The sequence below is a fragment of the Miniopterus natalensis genome, chromosome X (assembly GCF_054644295.1).
Source record: "Miniopterus natalensis isolate mMinNat1 chromosome X, mMinNat1.hap1, whole genome shotgun sequence".
In the NCBI taxonomy this organism is placed as follows: Eukaryota; Metazoa; Chordata; class Mammalia; order Chiroptera; family Miniopteridae; genus Miniopterus; species Miniopterus natalensis.
The window spans coordinates 31,420,772-31,432,638 of NC_142103.1; the positions used below are offsets into that span (position 1 = coordinate 31,420,772).

The 11,867-nt window shown below is 41.2% G+C and overlaps 1 pseudogene; it reads left to right on the forward strand.

Moving 5' to 3' along the window:
* The first annotated feature begins 5,542 nt into the window (after positions 1–5,542).
* Positions 5,543–7,812, forward strand: LOC148090450 (large ribosomal subunit protein uL23 pseudogene; annotated as a pseudogene).
* The last annotated feature ends 4,055 nt before the right edge of the window (positions 7,813–11,867 follow it).

Sequence of the window (11,867 nt, forward strand, 5' to 3'; positions counted from 1 at the left end):
AAAAATATGTTTTTATTGATTTCAGAGAGAGGAAGGGAGAGGGAGAGAGAGAGAAACATCAGTGATGAGAGAGTCATTGATCGGCTGCCTCCTGCACACCTCCTGCTGGGGATCGAGCCCGAAACCGGATCTCCTGGATCATAAGTCGATGCTCAACTTCTGAGCCACGCCGGCTGGGCTGGTGAGTTCTTTGTGTAAATTCTTTGAGTGAATTCTCACTAGCTGGTCCTCTGCAGACTTCTCCAGCCCCAGCCCAAGCTTACTGAATCAGAACCTGCATTTTACTAAGAACCTTGGGTTATTCATATGGAAATTAAAATTTGAGAAGGCTTTGCTCTAGATCACCTCTAAGGCCGCAGTTAACTCTAGGATTCTAGGCCTCTATCACGACCTGATGAAGACACACAAATCATGTTTCTAATATTTTTCAGGAAATAAAATGGCAGCATAAAACAGCTCTACATTAAACTCCAGATGCAAGTTCCAGACTAATCTCAACACACTGAAGGCTAGGCAAAAATCAGCAAGATTGAAATTTAAAAGCGAAAGTATGAAACCTATGTTCAGGCAGATTCTGAAACAAAGGAATCAGGCAAATTCGCAGGATACGGCTTACAAAAGCTTTCAGGTGACTGACACACAGGCAATACATGTCTTTTCCTCCTGTCCTAAATTCTGAGCTCTTACAGTTTACAATAGCTAAGACCTGGAAACAGCCCAAGTGCCCATCAGTAGCTGAGTGGATAGAAAAGCTGTGGGACATTTACACCATGGAATACTACGCAGCTGTAAAGAAGGATCTCGTACCCTTTGGACAGTATGGAAGGACCTGGAGAATATTATGCTAAGTGAAATAAGCCAGGCAGAGAAAGACAAGCATCACATGATCTCACTTATACGTGGAATCTAAAGAACTTAATAAACTGATGAACAGAATAGATTCAATGACATGGAAGCATAGATGAGACTGATGAATGTCAGAGGGATGGAGGAGGGCGGGTGGGTGGAGGGGGAGAGAGTAACCAAAGAATTTATATGCATATATGCACAGCCCAAGGACACGGACAATGGTGGGGAGAGGGAGTGGGGAAGGGGAAGGAACAGGGTGGAACAAGTCATTGGGGAGAAAAAGGGACATCTGTAATATTTTAAACAAAAATAAAATTAAAAAAATTAAATTAAATTAAATTAAATTAAATAAAAAATAAATTCTGAGCTCTTTTCATTTGTTCTATGGATTTATATCATTCTGTGAGTTTTCCGAAGTTACTGCAGGAATAGACAGTAACTTCTTAAACTAGACCATTTGGTAAGACCCTTAGTTACAACAAGGCCTGCTTCCTTTGGCCTCTTTCCCCCTCCCACTGAGCCTGGAACAGAGCTCTTTATCGCATGGGGGCCCAACCACGGCCATTGACTGACACTAATTATCAATAGCATTTTAGACAGTGCCCCTGCTCCTATACCTTTTCAGTTACCACAAAATCTGTGTAACACTACAAAGCGAATCCATGACATAGATGATTTACATTGATAAACAGTATATATGATATGAATGTTAACAAATCAATTAACAACTGATATACTGTCACAATTGCTAAATAATATCCTGCAACTGGCTTTCTACTCTAAACTATCACTGTTTCCCCAAGGTGATCAAGTCCATTGGCCCCTCCTGGGAACCCTTGCCGCTCCCTGATTTTCTGTCGGGTAAAACAGAGTTGGCGAACTTGCTCTAAAGGTCCAGACAGTCCATATTTTAGGCCCTGCGTGTCATATAGTTCTCTGTCACAACTACTTCAAAACAGCCATAAAAATAGGCAAGCCGATGTGAAAACGAGCATGCCCGTGTTCCCTGAAAGCTTTATCTACCAATACAGCCAGGCCACGGTTGGCTGGCTCCGAGGTAGAAGATTCTGGATCACGAGAAGCCAGGGTCCCCTCTTGGACTTCCTCCAGGTAAATATTGCCCCGGTTCACATGGATGTGCCCTCTTTTTAATGCAGGAACCCATATGGATCTTCTTTGTTCAATACAAGCCAAGAAATATGATCCAGACACTTGTGTGGACAAAGTGTTGAAAGTAAGAAAGGCGCATTTGCACAAATATGTCTTTTTTCCCCCTCCCCATTTCTACTTCTTTCCTCCTTTGTCCTTGTGTAAAGGCAAAGCTCTATTCTATTCTGTTTATCTTTCTCCATCTGATTCTGAAGGAAAATTCACACCCTACGTATTCTTCTTTGGCTCTAATAATGGAGATAAACAAGCCCATGAGTTAAGACTGAGCTCAGTTGCCTAAAGAAATGGAGACTGAGACAGTCGGAGACGGTTGGCTTTTCCATTCTCTGCGGGTCGTGGCCAGAGGAGTGGCCCGTTCGGAAAGCAGCCCTGCCCTCTGGGGGGAAGGGAGGGGAAGCTAACTAATTCCCCCTAAATCTGTTTAGTTCCAAGTCCATGATAGTCCTTCCCATGACACCGCTTGTCACACTGACTTATTTAACCAATCTAAAGGGGATTAAGGGCTTGGTTGACACTTACAAAGGAGTTTCATGTGGTCCAATGAAAGACAAGTCCTGGCAGCTCTGAGCAGGGCTGCAGTGAGTTAGAATGTCAGATAAAGGAATCTGGGGGTCGTATCCTATTATGAATTCAAGCTGATCTGAGAAAGGCCTTAAAGGTTCTGTTTTAATTTGCAAATTGAGATTTACCAGAAGCCAGGGAAGACAAACAGTCTTCATCAATGCAGCATTTTTTGCCAGTTTAATCCACAAGTTCACAGTTTCTCTGACCCTGGTGGTGCCCGAGATTGCTTTGCTTCCCCCAGAACACCATGCAATAAAAGGGAGCTGATCAATGAAGAGAGACCTCCGCTGCATGTGGAAAGAGAGCTACGGGGAACTATAAAACCATTTTTATTTCATGGCTGAGTATACCTAATATTTTTTCCAATATTTTTAATTCAGTATTTTCACCCTGCTTACAAACGAAACATTAAGGGGGGGGAGGGGAAGCCTTTTGAAATTTGTTAGAAACACTGATTTGGGCTTTGCTTCCTGAAGAGATTTAGGAGTTAATTTATTGACTTGAGAAGAGAGACAGGAGAGAGTCAGAGAATCTAGCCGTTACAATTTTGAAGTAAGCATAGATGTGATTTAGAAGCACACTCACCTGGCCATGGGCCTGCTAGCAGAGGCATCACTTGCAGTGATCTTAAGGAACTGGAGCCTGACAACCATCAAGAAATAGCCACAACATCTGCAGTACAGAGAGAAAACAATGATAAACAGGGAAAATGTACATATTCGGTTTCTCCCTCACAAGACACGCATCAGGTATCCCCGAGCAGCTCTCCCTAAAGATATCAATGAATATGGGCTACCTCCCCTTTCACCAAAACGGAATGTTGAAAAGAAGCTTCAATCTCATTGACTAAAATTCAGCTGTTCCTTTAAATTGAATTTTTGAACATATGGACACACAAACCAATCTATATGCAGAACAATTCTTTGAACAGCATGCAAACGGTTTGGGATTCCATGCCAGGTATCACACAAGTGAGTTCTCACAGCACAAAAGAATGAATTTCCTTATTGTGACACTTGAGATAACAACGCTAAAAGAATTTCAGCTCAACTCGAAATCGCTCCTTCCCACTGCTCTAGTTTTCTTAGCAGTATAACGCCCTCCTTAGCTTCTGGTTTCTGCCACCAAATATTTGCTCCTGTCTACTAAAAAATAGTCCATCAATCTTTTCATTCATTCAGGTATTCAACAAACATTCATTGAAGAACTGTTATGTGGCTAGGACAATCTTCAACACCGGGAACAGAAAAATAAATGTGGCATAAACCCATTGAAAATTACATCCCTAAGAGGTATGAAAGACATATATGGAAACTAGTTATATAAAAAGAGAAAGAGAAATAAGTCCTTAATTTGAGATTTTTATTTCAATATATCAGTCTCCTTTTCATCACTGTATAACACATTGACCTTGTGTTTTGTTTATGTGTATCTCTGAGAAATTCCTCTTTTCAGTCACCTTTCTTGGCAAAAAAAAAAATGATTAATAAACCAGAACCTGCCATTGTGTGTAGGGCACTGCCCACCAGGATGGTGCAGGCAGCAAAGTGGAAGTGGGCTGAGGTTAGCAATGGTGTGTGAGGGTGGAAAAATCCAGCCCTCCGATTTCTATTGACATACAGGATGGGGCAAAAGGAGGTTTACAGCTGCAAGTATGCAAAACCAGACTTTATTCTCGTGTTATTATTTATTATTGTCTTCTTTTCCATACGAACAACTGTAAACTTACTTCTGCTCCACCCTGTATTTCTTAGTGCACAGTGAGGGCTTCAGCTGCGGGTTCTGCCCCGGCTCGCTCACCTATGGTTTTGCTGATGAGTATGGCCTATGAGGGGAAGGGAAGACAGGAAAGGAGAAAAACTCTTTCAATATCAAGGTATTTTATGGTCTAATAAATGGGATGCTATACAAGCAGCATACATTGGTTAGGCATCTGTTCTGACTGCTCACTCTTTTAATATCATCCTGGGGCTAGGTACCAAGTTTATTATATAAAATGCACAGAGAATTGAAAGAGGATGTGATATATACATCAGCGGAATATTATTCAGTCTCTAAAAAATAGGAAATCCTGCCATATGTGACAACATGGATGAATACAGAGGACCTTATGCTAAGTGAAATAAGCCAGACCCAGAAGTGCAAATACTGCATCATTCCACTTATATCAAGTGTCTAAAATAGTCAAATGCACAGAAACGGAGAGAACGGTCATTAGGAGGTGCTGTCGGGAGCGGGGGGAACTGTTGTTTAATGGGTATAAAGTTTCAGTTATACAAGATGAAGTAACGTAGATGACAGGAGCGGATTGTGCACTTAAAAGGTTGTTAACAGGGTAGATCTCACGTTAAATGTTCTTACTGTGATTTTTTTTTTTTTTTAAAAAAGGAAATTTAAAATTTGAAGAACTGCCCCCCGCCCCCCAAATAAGGGAATTTGAGTTTCAAAAGTTATGTCACCTTTGAGACTCAATCTGGAGGAGTTACCTTCTGAAAGTATAAAGAGGAGTTAGGCCTGCCAAGGGTCCATGGGGACTCTCCAGACAGGGGACGGGGGGGGGGGGGGCGTAACACTCATTAATAAGAAACATCATGATGCCCGGCTGGCATGGCTCAGCGGTTGAGCATCGACTTGGGATCCAGGCGATCAGGGTTCGATCCCCGGTCAGGGCACATGCCCGGGTTGCGGGCTCGATCAGTGACTCTCTCATCATTGATGTTTCTCTCTCTCTCTCTCTCTCCCTTTCCTTTCCTCTCTCTGGAATCAATAAAGATATATAGATATATTAAAAAAAAAAGAAAAGAAAAGAAAGAAAGAAACATCATGATGGGTGTGGGCGGAGAGAAGGAGAAGGTGAAACCAGAAATGTGCACCGGTCGCAAATTGTAGCTGGTCTTGTATGCCACGTATGGAGTTTGGACTGGATCTTAAGACTTAAGCCAGGTGCCTTTTCTCGAAGATGGCAACAAAAGTGAAGAAGGAAGCTCCTGTCCCCACCAAAGCCGAAGCCAAAGCAAAGGCTTTTAAAGGCAAAGAAAGCAGGGCTGGAAGGCGTCCACAGCCAGAAAAATAAAAGAAGATCTGCACGCCACCCACCTTCCAATGGGTCAAGACGCTGTGGCTCCCTAGGCAGCTTAAATATCCTGGGAAGAGCGCCCCAGGAGAAGCAAGCTCGGCCACCGTGCCATCCTCGAGTTCCCCCCGACTACTGAGTCAGCCATGAGAAGATAGAAGACGACACGCTTCTGTTCATTGCCGATGTCAAGGCCAACAAGCACCAGGTCAAACAGGCGGTGGAGAAGCTCTGACATTGACGTGGCCAAGGTCAACACCCTGGTCAGGCCTGATGGAGGAAAAGGCATATGTTTGATTGGCTCCCGACTATGACACTTTGGATGTTGCCAACAAAATTGGGATCATCTACACTGAGTCCAGCTGGCTAATTCTAAATATAAAAAATTTTCACAGTAAAAAAAAAAAAAATAAAGACTTAAGCAAGGCAAGCCAGGGAGGGGGGCTTGGTCCTGTGCTCTAGTTTGCATTTAAAAAGGCTACTCCGGTTGCAGCTTGAAGAATGAATTGGATCGGGCGGAGGAAGGAAGTGAAGGGAGCTTTGAATACCTGAGATCTGGAATTTTGTGGGACTGGAACAGCAGAAGGAACAGGTTACATGCGTTTTAAGAGGCCAGTAAGGGGCAAACAGACTGGAGGGAATTAGAGTTGTCAGTGTAGTCAATGTCTCGTTAGAGGAAAGAGCAGTTGGAATGGGACTGGGGAAAGAGTGAGGTACAAACTTGGGAGGTTATAACCAGATAATGAATTCTCAGAGTTTAAGATTTCCTAGGCGGTGTGGTTCAAAGTATGTGTGTTATTGTGATTCATAATAAATGCATATTTTGGTCTTCAGTCCAAGGTTCCTGACTCAGACCTCCCAAACCGTTGGCATTTCCTAAGTAAGAAGAGCAATCGGAGTAACTTTCGTTATATTCAGTCTTTTGTCTTCAGTTCAGAGCTTGTTATTTATAACAAGCCCCTTTCCACAGCAACTGAGTTTATGCTAATGGGGTGACTTTTGGAAATCCCCTACAAATGGGGGAGGAGGGTGCTGGTTGCCGAGGGAACCAACCTGATTAGGGGGTTGGAACTTTCAGTCCCACAGCTGATTTCCAGGGAGGGGAGAGGCCTGCAGGTTGAATTAATCAGCAATGGCTAATGATTTCATCAATCATGGCCTCATAAGGAAGCCTCCAAAAAACCCCAAAAGGACAGAGTTCAGGGAGCTTCCAGGTTGGTGAACCAGAACACATCCATGTGCCGCCACACGGAGCCTCAAACTCCACAGGGACAGATGGTCCCGTGTTCAGGAACTTGTCCTATGCATCTCTTCATGGGGCTGTTGATTCCTCTCCTTTGATATTCTTCGTACCAAACCGGGAATGTGGTGAGTAAACTGGTTTCCTGAGCTCTGTGAGTAGCTCTAGCACGTGAATTGAACCCAAGGAGAGGGTCATGGGAACCCTGATCTACAGCCAGCAGGTCAGAATTGCAGGTGGCAGCCTGCTCTTGTGACTGCCATCCGAAGCGAGGGCAGTTTTGTGGGACTGAGCACTTAATCTGTGGCATGTGATGCTATCTCCAGGTAGACGGTCTCAGAATTGAGTTGGATTGTAGTCTACCCAGCGGGTTTCAAAGGACCGCTTGGTGGGGGGGGGGGGAAGCACATATTGGTATTGGGTGCAGAACTGTACTGTAATAAAAATGCCTGCAGTGTAGCCATGGAAGTTGAACGCAGAGGTCAGGGCAGAAGCAGACAAAGTCAAGGCTACAAGAGATTCCCAGTTCTGATTGTGTATCAGAATCATGAGCAGTGGTTTTAAAAGTCACACAAGCTAGGTTCCCCCCATCCACAGAGATTCTGATGTAGTAGGTAGAAGTCAGGCATATGCACTTAAAAAAACTTCTGCAGATGTTTCTAATGTGGAAGCTAAATTGGTAACTCCTGAGCTGATGTTGGATGGGGTATCCATACAAACCCTGAATCTCCAGATGATAGCAATTTCTGTAAGGATGGAAAACGAAGTCTTTGCTGAATGTGAGGTAGTGAGCAGCCAGATAAGAAACGGGGAGAGGAACCGACTGTGGTGTAGCCAGAGGGCAAGAAATTCAAAGGAGCAGGGGTTTTTACTGAAGGGTGAAGGATTTAACTCAGCACCAGAGAGCAAAGGGTGATGGTGTAAATCTCACCTCCCAACACTGACTCCCTTTAACCTGGTTCACACAGCACAAAGCTGTTAGCTCATCTCCACTTCACCCTTGGCATTTCCAAATTTCTACTGCACTTTATTCTGTGAAGAAATGGCTTCAGGGATGTTCTCATATTCTGAAGCTCTACTTTCCACTTTTCAGAGCTCATTGCCATCTTTTAGATATTTCATTCACTTTTCGATGACCATAGCTCCTGGGGGGAATAAAGTGAATCCTGTGGACTTGAATCCAGAAATTTTAAAATATGAATTATGTTCTATAAGGTTCAGTAGCTCACTTCTTATAGCTGGTTTTCAAGATATTTATGTGAAAGAGGATTAGGATGGAGTGTTATTAGATCATGTAAATTAGATCATTTTCAGAAGAAAAAAAATGGACTTCTGTAGAATACAGTGGAGTATTTGGACTAAAGGAAGTTCCAAGTGACTGTCTCTAGCACTAGTAGGAATAGTAGTAGTTGTAATGAAACATTGCAAATAAATGAAGAGCACATGTCTTGTTCGTCTAGTATATTTTATTATCTTTCTAATTGCTTTCATTATAAAAGTAATGCAAGCTCTGTGTAAAAGTATCAAATAATTCAGAGGTATCTAGAGTAAAAGTAAAGGTTGTCTTTCCATAGCACCACTCCCAACACCCCTCCCCAAGTGTGTACCTCTGTCCAGATGTTTTCCTATGCATTTATAAAAACATGTGTGCATATATACCGGGTGGGGCAAAAGTGAGTCTACAGTTGTTCCTATGGAAAATAATACAATAATTAATAAGTAATAATACAAGAAGAAACTCTGGGTTTCACATACTCACAACTGTAAACCTACTTTTGCCCAACCCTGTATATATTATGTATTTTTCTACAGTTTTTCTTTGTGTTAGCAGTATATCAAAAATCTTTCTATACCAGTACATATGGATCAACCTCATTCTTTTTAGCATCTGATAGCATTTCATAGTATGGATGTATAATGTTTTTAAATATATGCCCCTTTTTTGGATGTTTGTTTCAAATTTCTTCCTTTTATAAAAATAATTTTTTCATAAACTTCCTTGTGCACCTATTTTTGTGTGCATGTGTTAATATTTCTGTAGCATATATTCCTAAAAGGAGAATTGCTAGATCAAAGGATATACATATTTAAAATGTTGATAGATTATTGACCATGTCCTTCAAAAAATTTACATTTCTACAAATATAAAGTGTTCATTTCCCCCACTCTCTTGCTAGTTGTGTGTATTGTGAATCTTTTTCATTTTACAAGTTAGTTTACTCTTTTTATTTGCATTAATTTGATTTTAAGTAAGGCTTCTTTGATTTCAAATAAGGCTATTTATTGGCACCGTCTCTTTTTCTTGAATTTCCTCTTCATATACATTAGCCTTTTGGGGGGAGGATTGCCTTCTTCTTAATGATTTGTAGGAGTTCTTTATATATTGTGGCTATGAACTCTTTGTCTATTATGTATATTAAGAAATTTTTCTCCAAATGGAATGCCTGTCTTTTAACTTTGTTTAGGAAGCCTTTCGTAATATAGAAAGAGTTTTTAAATTTTCACGTAGTCACATCTTTCCATTTCGTCCTTTATAGCTTCTGCCTTTTATGTTCTGCATAGAAAAGACACTGCCACACTCAAGATTATTTTAAAAATAAATATTCTTTTCTAGTTTCTTCTAATGTATTGTTGCAGGTAGAGTTCCCCAGGGTGTGGAATCTGAGATGGAATTTAGCCTTTTGGATATTTATTAGGAATGCTCTTGGGACCAACACCCATGGGAAATGGAGGGCAAGGAAGCAAAAGTGGTCAGAAGAAGAAGCTAATGTGTCATGCTGGGCCAATGGCAATGTTGGCCTCACCCATGGGCAGCTCTGGGGCTCGAATGGCCCTTCAAAATTTTCTTGAATTGGGCTGAGATGGCCAGGCCTATATTTTCTTGCCTTTCGCCAGTCACTGGATGTGGGCGGCCCTGGGAAGAGATGTGACCCTGGGTGAGGCAGCTCTTTGCAGCTGAGACAATTACTAAAGGGGTCAGCATTCGAAGACTGTCTACTGACAGCACTCAGCAGCTGGCACAGTAGGTCCTTCATTGAAGGGACATCTGGGCAATACTTCATAGTGTCTACTACATATGGGTATGGTTTAGAGTCTTTAATCATCTGGAATTTATTTTTGCATATGATATGAGGTAGACAGAGGTTCTGATTTTCCTATTTAAATTGATAGCTAATTCTTCTGACACTTGATAGTTCATTGTTTCCTTTGAAGTCATTTTTTAATACTGGGTCAAAACACTCATTAATTTGAAATCTACTTGTTTGGTGTTTTGTTTTGTTTTTTAATATACCTTTATTGATTTCAGAGATAGAAAGGCAGAAAGAGAGAGAGAGAGAGAAACATCAATGATGAGAGTCATTGATCGGCTGCCTCCTGCGCGCCCCCTGCTGGGGATCGAGCCCTCAATCCCGGCACATGGTCTGACCGGGAATCGAACCCCGATCTCCTGGATCCTAGGTTGATGCTCAACCGCTGAGCCACGCCGGCCAGGCTTGTTTGGTGTTTTTAATAACTCAGATACAGTGTGAGGATTTCCTATTAAGTTAGACTAAAATAACTCTCTTAGTTCAGGCTGCTATAACAAAGTACCATAAACTGGGTGGTTTTTAACAACATTTATTTCTTACAGTTCTGGAGGATGGAAGTCCAAGATCAGGGTGCTTGCATGGTTGGGTTCTGATGACGGCTCTCTTCTAGGCTGCAGACTGTCCCCCGCTTCTCTTTGTATCCTCACATGGCATGAAGAGAGGGCTAGCTCTCTTCCTCCATTTATAAGGATACGAATCCCATCATGACCACTCCACCCTCAGGACCTAAATACCTTCTTCCAAAGGCCCTGCCTCCTAATACCATCCTATTGGGAGTTAAGGTTTCAGCATAAATGTTGCAGGTGGAGGGTGGGTGGGGGTAGGGGCACAAAGGTGCAGTCCATACTAATAATTTACAAACGGAGGAATGTAGCTAATCAAGGGCTACAGAAAAGAAGGGTTCTCTGTCATTGAAGGTTTTTTTATCATTAAAGTCATAAACCATTAAAACCTTAAGGGGACATAGTACATATTTCCAGTGTCCTCATCTTCCAGCAGAGAAAACAAAGGTCCAAAGAAGGATAGGAATAGATTAAGGCCCAGAACATAAGGGTCTTGGTTTCCAGACCAGTGTTAATTTCTCTGTACCTGGTTGGCTGCTTCTAATATATCATTTTATAATATAAAATAATTATAATATAGAAAATAATATATATAATATATAAATATAATATATAATATATATTTATATCATTATAAATGATTATAATTATGATATATATGATTATATAAAAATATATAGTATATAATATATCATTTTATAATATAGGCCTTTGAGACTTTTTAATACCTTTATTATAATATTTGTTTATATTCATTTATACTTTCTAATATGTCCTCCAGTTGAAAACAATAAAACTGTATTTAAAAAAATAATATTCTCTAATATAAACTCTTCAGAAAGCTCAACTGCCCTCTCTTCTCAACCTCTAATTATTTGGAATTAGTGTAAAATTTTTTTGTACTGGCCCCACTCTCACAGAAAACCACAGAGTAATTAGCAAGGAGAAGGCACACCAAAGGCAGACGACACTATTTTGGCTTGTAAGGATAATTGGGAGTTTACTGATAAAAATCAATTTTTATTGGCTCACTTATACTCCATAATAAGGCCACTGTGGCACTTCGTGCTCAAGGCACATAAGTGAGAGTTAGTCGTATTTGATTTTAATAAATGCTATCTGTGGGAAGCCTGGACAGAAATGAGCAGATGTTGGAACCATATGATAATAGTGTGGCAGGGTAAAAAAACCTGTGCATTTATATGGCACACCTGGTGTTTATGATACTTTTGCAACTTTTATAACTATAGCATCTGGCCCTTTGCTGCTGTTCTTTAATTTTCAAATACCCAGGATCTTATGTCTCTTGCAGTGTAGAC